The sequence below is a fragment of the Pleurodeles waltl genome, chromosome 5, assembly GCF_031143425.1.
Source record: "Pleurodeles waltl isolate 20211129_DDA chromosome 5, aPleWal1.hap1.20221129, whole genome shotgun sequence".
Classification (NCBI taxonomy): Eukaryota; Metazoa; Chordata; class Amphibia; order Caudata; family Salamandridae; genus Pleurodeles; species Pleurodeles waltl.
Genome location: NC_090444.1, coordinates 8,035,273 through 8,043,473, shown reverse-complemented (window position 1 = coordinate 8,043,473; position 8,201 = coordinate 8,035,273).

Genomic DNA, 8,201 nt, shown 5'->3' with positions numbered 1-8,201 from the left:
ACGTGTGGTTTCCTGGACTCTCTACACAGTGTGCCAGCTTTCCACACTACATCAAGAGCCAGCCTCCTACAGAAGCATGAGAAGTTGACGCATTGGCTTGGACAGTCATTTTGAGTTTGCTGCTGATGATGACCCAGAGGTGCTTGGCGTTGTCGGTCCCAGCTCTGTTGGCTGCAAGTTTGAATCCCACAGTGTAGTGCTCTTCCTGAAGATCATAATTTCAGTCTTGTCGGTTTTCAGCTTTGGACCGATGGTCTTCAAACAGTGGGCATTTCATGTTGAATAGAGTCTGGCTCAGGGAGGATCCAGGGGGAACCCCTGCAGATGAGGTTGCGGGCATCCAAGAAGTATGGTACCAGGCTGACTGACTGGCTCCTCCCAGTCAGGAAGGCGAAGATCCATCGGAGTGCAAATCCTAGGATTCCTATGTTGTGTAGGTGTTGGAACCAGACGGAGGAATTTATCTAATGATCCCATTTACCTCCTTTTAATTTAATCTACCACAAAGAGACTGAAGTAAATGCATGATTTGCATTACTGGGAGCACCAACAAGATTAATTGTGTTGCAGTATGCAGTTGCGGTTAAAGGGTCTGCAGAGGGTTTCTTGAGCAGTGGGAGGACAGTTGCATGTTTCCAAGTGTCTGGGAAGGTCACAGAAGAGACGGACAAATAAAGAATGGATGTGATCATCCCGAGGGGACTCACCAATACAAGTGCTGAAGCATTGACCCCCGCCACAAAAGCCACCACAAACCAGTTATGTTACCTCACATTTCATAAATTAAAATGGTTTGGCCCGTATGAACATATGTAAAGTTCTAGGGTTACCACACTCTCTCCTGGTGTTGGGTAGGGAATGGTCAATCATGTTTATCGGCAGAATTAGGTGGCAATGCAACTTAAGTGAATTGTGCATGTCAGGGTGACCGGTATGTTATCCATAAGGCCTCAGCAATTTGCTGTGTGTCAGGGTCCTGAGGGAAGTACAGACGCAGCCTCCAGGTCTCCGCTGGAGTGCTGTGTTCTCCTTTTCATGCAAATGTTGGTGCTGCTTTCATACTGTTACTAATATAATCAGCATGAGAGCAGTTACTTGATTGGGTCCTACAAGTGTGAATAGACCTGCAGTAATACATGCATTAAGAAATGCAGGCAGCGCAGGGGCAGCAGAGTAATGTCAGGAGGCCACACACTGCCTGACTTGCATAAAAGTAGGATTACCCACATTATCAGTGAGCTGTGTGGAGAGGTACAAGACTATCTACAGGCCTTAAGTGAGACATTATTAGGGTGGGAGCTGGAGCATTACCAGGTGGGTTCAGGTCTGTGGAGAGGAAGCTCTGTCATGAAATGGAGGAGCTATGCCATGTTTTGAGGGGCTATGCCATGCTGGTCCTACAACAGGGTGCCATCCAAAAACTGTGTTGTATTCCAGCCACAGCAACGCAGTCCCCATGACAGGACTTGTAATGGGCAGGGTCGGACTGGCGTATAGGGCAATCAGGCAATAACCGATGGGCTGGTCTGACAGGTAACTGTGGGGGCCTTTTTTGCTGGTTGTGGGCCTGTTTTAGGGCCAGGTGGGCCAGTGTTTACCAATGACTTCCCTGATATTAGCACAAGCACTGCCTGCAATAACCACAAATTCATGTAGTCTCTTATACCTTGCAAAATACAGTGTGTCTTTACAAGTTCAAACTGACCTAAATTGCAAATGTGGGAAAACTTTTTTAACTACCTGGATCACTAATCAGGGCCACTTTTATTTTGGTGCCTTAGCCTATTTTTCTGTCTCAGTCCAGCCCTGGAAATGAGAACAGTGAAAGTAGATGGGTAGCGTGTTTACTGCTGTTGACTGAAAACAGTACCGCCTGAAGCCCACCCAAAGTGGTGCATTAATGGCTCAACAACTGCAACAATGGAGGGCTTTAGCTGAAAAAACACACTGCGTCGGCTCAACATCTGTGATTCTAAGCAAATCACGTAATATCCTGGCATAAAAAACGAATGAAGGTAATAGAGCTGTTGCTCATAAAGCACCCAATACTTTCCAGTCAGGCCGCACTATATAAAAATGCACACCTCAATTTACAGTGGGAGCAGCGGATGGACACTAATTAAGCTAAATCAATCTGTGCTGTGACCATGAGTCACACAAACACAAGGAAGTCACACAGTAAGTGACATAGCTCACCAGCCATCTAGGATGGGGGCACAGAAAAAGACTCTCCATCACTTCCTGCAAGCTCAGCTGGAAAGAAGACATGGACGCCAAGTATCCCCAGAAAAGCAGCAAGATTCAGGCCCCAAATGTTATAGGAATGCAAACAGAAGACACACTGGAAATAAGCTTGGACCTTAACAAATGGACAAGCACGCTTCCTAGAAGTTTAGCACCCATGGGTAAGAGCTACAAAACCCACAACTCTGACACACTCATGGTCATAATCTCAAGCATAATACAGGGGCAGGCATGACAATACAACCCTCTCCTGGTTTATCTGGGTTTGTTTAAAAAACTAATGGATCAAGTCTGGAGCAGAAACAGTAGAAGCATCTTCCCAAGATTGTTATTGTGAATCCGTTTTCATTTTTCGTAGGACTTGAATGCTTCACCAAGGCCGACTGACCTTTTGACCCAGTGCAGAATGTGGTCAAGCACAAACATCAACATTTTACATCAACATGACAATCAACAATTTAGACACCATGACCAATGTGGCTATAGAAGAAAAACTTGAATCGGTAAAGTTCAAAGCTTTATTTGAAAACCACAAAACCAAAGTAAGGTAAATACTGTGCAAAATCAAATGAGAGTTAAATGAAGGCCAATGGCTGACCAAATCTACGAAACAAATTTAATCTACTCAACATTAGCACTATTAGACATTTAATAAGAATAACACATATTGATAATGTAGGTACTTGAGCATCAGACTAGGAATTCATTAATCAAATTAAAATTCACAGAATTATCAGGAATTTCGGACATAGGTTCTCCCTACAGCTATTCAAATTAAGACATGCATGTCTGGGAGCAGGATATCACAGGCAGCCAAAATCAAAAGCACTTTATAAACGGGACACTTTCAAAGTGCGCGTCAGGACAATCTCTTCTAAGTAAGGATTTAAACATGAATATTTATTGCTAAATACTAACATCAGGTGCACTGAAAGCATTACTAACATTTACGTTCCAACACACTAGCAGGGCACCCTTTCCAGTTTATCAATAATTGCAACTTCTCTTGTGAGAACTGTGACTCACAGATGTTGTGCATTTCATGTTCAAGAGAATTGTTTTATACTTTCTTTATATTTAAGAAGGTGACAAGTTAGAGTCCAGATCAAAATTATGCAGTGACTTTTGGAACACAACACAGGTTTCCAATGGCAGAGGAAAGCACACATAAGGCGTACAATCTCAGCAACATACAATTTACAGTTATTTGGTCAGTTTAACAGCAAGAGGGTTCATATTTCTAATAATCAGAGTAACATTACATATACGTGCAAACAACAGAAGCCTACAAATTCCTACAGTTCATGTTGATGTTACATGCACAGATCTAGTGCTGCACACTCAAGGCTGCCAGGTAACTTTGTAAAGGCCCCTAAATACCTCTGGGGCTGGAAGCATGAGGCAATAAGGATCCGAAGACTTTGGACTGCTCACAGCATGTGGTAGGATCTCCAAGCCACCCCGGACCCCTCTCTTTCTCCAGTTCATAGCAACCCTGCCCTTAGCCAGTAGAAAGGGAAGGGGCTGTAAGTTTCCAGGATGACTTGGGGGACATCCTTTACATATCCTAGCAGTGCCATCATGCAAGAGGTGACGATCTCGGCAGAGAGCACAGTATTGACTGCCGCCAGCATGAAAATATCTGTGGACACTCATGTGCAAAGGTATGCAGTTCCTTTTATAGAAAAGATGAAGATTAAAGAAATAGGTAGGTTATGAATTACTTCAGCAGCAAGAGCCCATACACACCCAGAATACAGTAATACTTCATCATAGGGCATGCTCCTCATCGAGCCGGTGCTGTAACGCCCGACAGGCCACCACAAGGGGCTCTTTGCCGGAGATCTTTTATATAGAATGCTGTATGAGAAGTGGGTGTGGGGCTAATGGCGTAGATTGTTGTAGAAATGGTGAATATAGAGGAAAGTGCAGGCTAAAATAGAAGAAAGTGGTCCTCATGGAGGTTTTGGATAAATGAGTCCACCTGTCTAGTTCAAAGGATGATTGCTATCAGAAGAAACAATGATCTTCAATAGCTTAGTGGGGCATCATCTTTCGTGCCAGTTGAAGTCACTGCTGATCTACGGCAATTCTTCAGGACAAATTTGTCTAATATACACAGTGGTTGGAATCTTAATTTATGTGTTTCTAGAGATTATCAATCACACAGCACCAAAAATTGGGTAGTTTGATACCTTATCATTATACCAAACTGCCCTATTTGTGTATCTGTAGTTATCCTTCAGTAAAGGGAAAGTAAAAGCTAATTAATGTGAGGAACACAATGTAGCGTCCTGCGGTCAAGCCTACCTCAGCTCTGCTTCCTCGACCCCAATATTACTGGGGCAGTTTTTTAAATTATTTTTTTACAGTTGCTCCATGTGTATATTTTACCTGCATTAGTCTAAATTTCCCTCTGGGGGAAATATATTTAATCTGTTTTCAGAATTATACTCACTTCACTTCTGCAATCTCATGGCCCAATTCTAGTTTCCTTTTTGTATTCATGCGTAAATCATCACATTCAGTTTGTCCATACCACAACTATACGTTCGTGTAATTAGCTTTGCGGGGCTAGGGATCGCAACGAAAAAACGGAGAAGATCCCAATCTAATGGGCCATCTGGCATTTCCAGGGATAACTCTTTCATATGGCATTGAAGTTGGTGGTATGTCAGAATAACTGTAGCTGTGATAGCATCACCTTGTAAGCATTGTGATAGCACGATAAATGTGATATTATTGAAGGTGGCCCCCAATATTACCAGTTTTTCTGTTACGCACCTGTCTAATCGCCCCAGGGTTAATTAATTCTCATCTACCGTAATGAAGCAAAGGGAAGTGTGGTGGGTATGGCCTATCCTTCCCACCAGTTTAGGCAACCTATCTGATGGACAGCAGGGTCATCTTACCGTAGGACTTCACCACATGGGTGCCTGACCTTCTGCACCAGTGCGGTACGCAGTGGGACTGGGGCTGCTCGTTCCACTTCAATGTCACAGTGTGGTGTTCTCTAGTGATAATAGGAAGAATTGCAGTTGCATGGACTAAAAAAGAAAACAATATATTGATCTGGTGTTGTGGAAGCAGATGGCCAAACTATGCCTGGGCTGTAAGGTAATATACTTCAAAGTTGAGAGCTCGAATCTCCCATGATCACATGGCAATTGCATCTTGCTCCACACGATTCAGGACTCTCCACCTCCCAACACCGATTTTTATCGACTGAGAATATCCAGATCCATCTTTATTTAGCTTTATATTCTCAAATAGGTACAACAGTTTAGGGAGCAGCACAATCTTCCTACTCTCATCGATTCTATTAGTGTGAGTAAGAAGGGCCATTCTATGGAATCAAAAGCTTTGGTTGTGTTTAAAAACACTGGGACTGCCTCAATCTCTGCGTCGATTCAGTAAGGAACCAAAAAAAGTGTGCTCAGGTTATCTGCGGTTGATCGCCCAGGAATGAAACCTGACTGTTCTGGCTGGACCAGGCAAGGCAAAAGGAAAAGTAACCTGTTAGCAATAATTTAGGCTAGTATTTTATTGTCAACATTTGTTAATGACAATGGCTTTGATGATCACACCTAAGTTTAAATTGCATTTATATTTTATAGAACACTTACTACCCCTGACAAGGCATCAAAGAGCTTTTTAGCGTGTAGCACACTACCAAAGTCCAGTCAGTGGTCAGTCCATTTGTTTTTTGGGTTAGTTTTGCATGCTCATTCCATGCATTCATGCCAGTTTCTTTGTGGTACTTTATTGACACAGAAGCAATTGCTTGCTGGAATTTTTAAGACAGTTATGGTTTCCAAAAGAGCTTAAGATGGATAGGCATCAGATTTAGAGACACGTGTATACAAAATAAGCAGGCAGAAGGAAGAAGGTGAAGAGCGGTGCGCATAAAAAAAAAGAGTATGAAGTAAGTAAGAATAACTAAAGTTTGACAGAATGTCAATTTTAATGCAGGATTTTACGGAATATGCTCCAACTGTGGAATCTACTGGAGCTGCTGGCGTATAGCCAACGCTACTGCTTCCCCTTTAATGTTACTGAGTATTATTGAGGAGACTGTGTCGAAGTTAAACATCAGTTTCATCCCCAAATTTGGGCTTAAGCAGTCCTGTGATCATTTAAAATTTATTTTAACATTTCCGGTAAGTTAGCAAGTGTTGGGGGACCATGTGTGGTAGTTTAAATAGCAGCCAAGTCTGTACCCCATATGGTACTGTTTTTGGGTTAAGCCAGGGCCTGTAACTTAAATGCTTCTAGTGGGCCTGTAGCACTGATTGTGCCACCCACATAAGTAGCCCCTTAACCATGCGTCAGGCCTGCCATTGCAAGGCCATTGTGTGCACTTTCAATGCCACTTTGACTTGGCATTTAAAACTACCTGCCAAGCCTTAAAATCCCTTTTTTCTACATATGTCACCCCTAAGGTAGGCCCTAGGTAATTCATAGGGCAGGGTGCTATGTAAGTAAAAGGCAGGACATGTATTTATGTGTTTTACATGTCCTGGTAGTGAAAAACTCAGCAATTCGTTTTCCACTACTGTGAGGCCTGCTCCTCTCATAGACTAGCATTAGAACTGCCCCCATATACTTTTAAGTGGTAGATTACGATCTGGAAGGAGTAGCCTGTCATGTGTAGTATGGCCAGAATGGTAATAGAAAATCCTGCTTACTTTTGAAGTTGAATTTAATATAACTATTTTAGAAATGCCACTTTTAGAAAGTGGGCATTTCTCTGTACTTACTGCCATCTGTGCCTTACAGCCTGTATCCAATCCATGACTGGTCTGTGCTGGTTGACAACTCAACATGTGCATTCCACCCAGACAGCCATATATACAGAACACTCAGCCATATCTACATTCATCTGCATACTGAATGGGTCTCCTGGGCAGGAAGGGTGGAGGGGGTCTCTCTTACACTTCAAAGTCCAGTGGCCTCCCCTCACACAAAAGGCTGATAACCCCCCCCCCGTCTCAACAGGGATTCTGGCAGACAGGACTGGGCTGAGAGGGGAACTTGTGCACTTCAAAACCACTCTTTGAAGTGTCCCCCACTTCAAAGGCATTTTTGGGTATATATAATGGGCCACTGACTCCACCAAGTCAGACACCTCTGGATATACACATGGGCTCTGTCAGAGGGACTACCTGGCTGCCCAAAGGACTCTTCTGGACTGCTTTGCTGAGAAAGACTGCTGCCCTGCTTGATGCCCTGCTGCCTGCTGGTCTCTGACTCTGCTAAAAGGACTCTGCCTTCCCCAAAAGTGCTCTCCAAGGGTTTGAATTGAGCTCGTCTCTTGCTTTGAAGTCTCAGGGCCAACACAGACTTCAACTACTAGCTTCTAGCTAGTTCACTGACTTCAGCAACTCCAGCACCCCCGTCACTGTTTGCCACAACATTGCTGCCTGCTCCAGCTCCGTGGTCCTCGCTGCATGCAACAACCGCGGCCTGCAATACAAGACTGATGTTGCCACGATGCTGCTGACATCCCGCAGTGTGATTGGTGCATTGCAAAGTCGACTCTTCATGTATTGACCAACTGGATTCATCAACCCCGCGGGGTCACATGGAACTGTCACCTCACCACTGATGCTGCACCAGCTCCCCTGCAACTGGACGGAACTGACGCCTCGCCTCGCCTCCCCTGCCTTGCTGTACGGAAACAACACCTCACCTTCCAGGACGCCATAGGGAACTGACGCCACACTGGGTCTAGCAACGCATCACCTCCACAAATCCGTGCAGCATTTGTTTCTTTGTTTTCAAAGGTACTGTGCCTCGGGGTCGATGCAACTCAGTGACCGGCGTCTGTGGTGTCGGACTGTTGGGAACGACTCCATCAACAACGTCATGATAGGCCCAGTTGGAGCTATTGTGCTTTTAAGCACTTTAGTGGGATTTAATCTTTAAAAATTCATAAGTTTGCTCGTGTACATTGG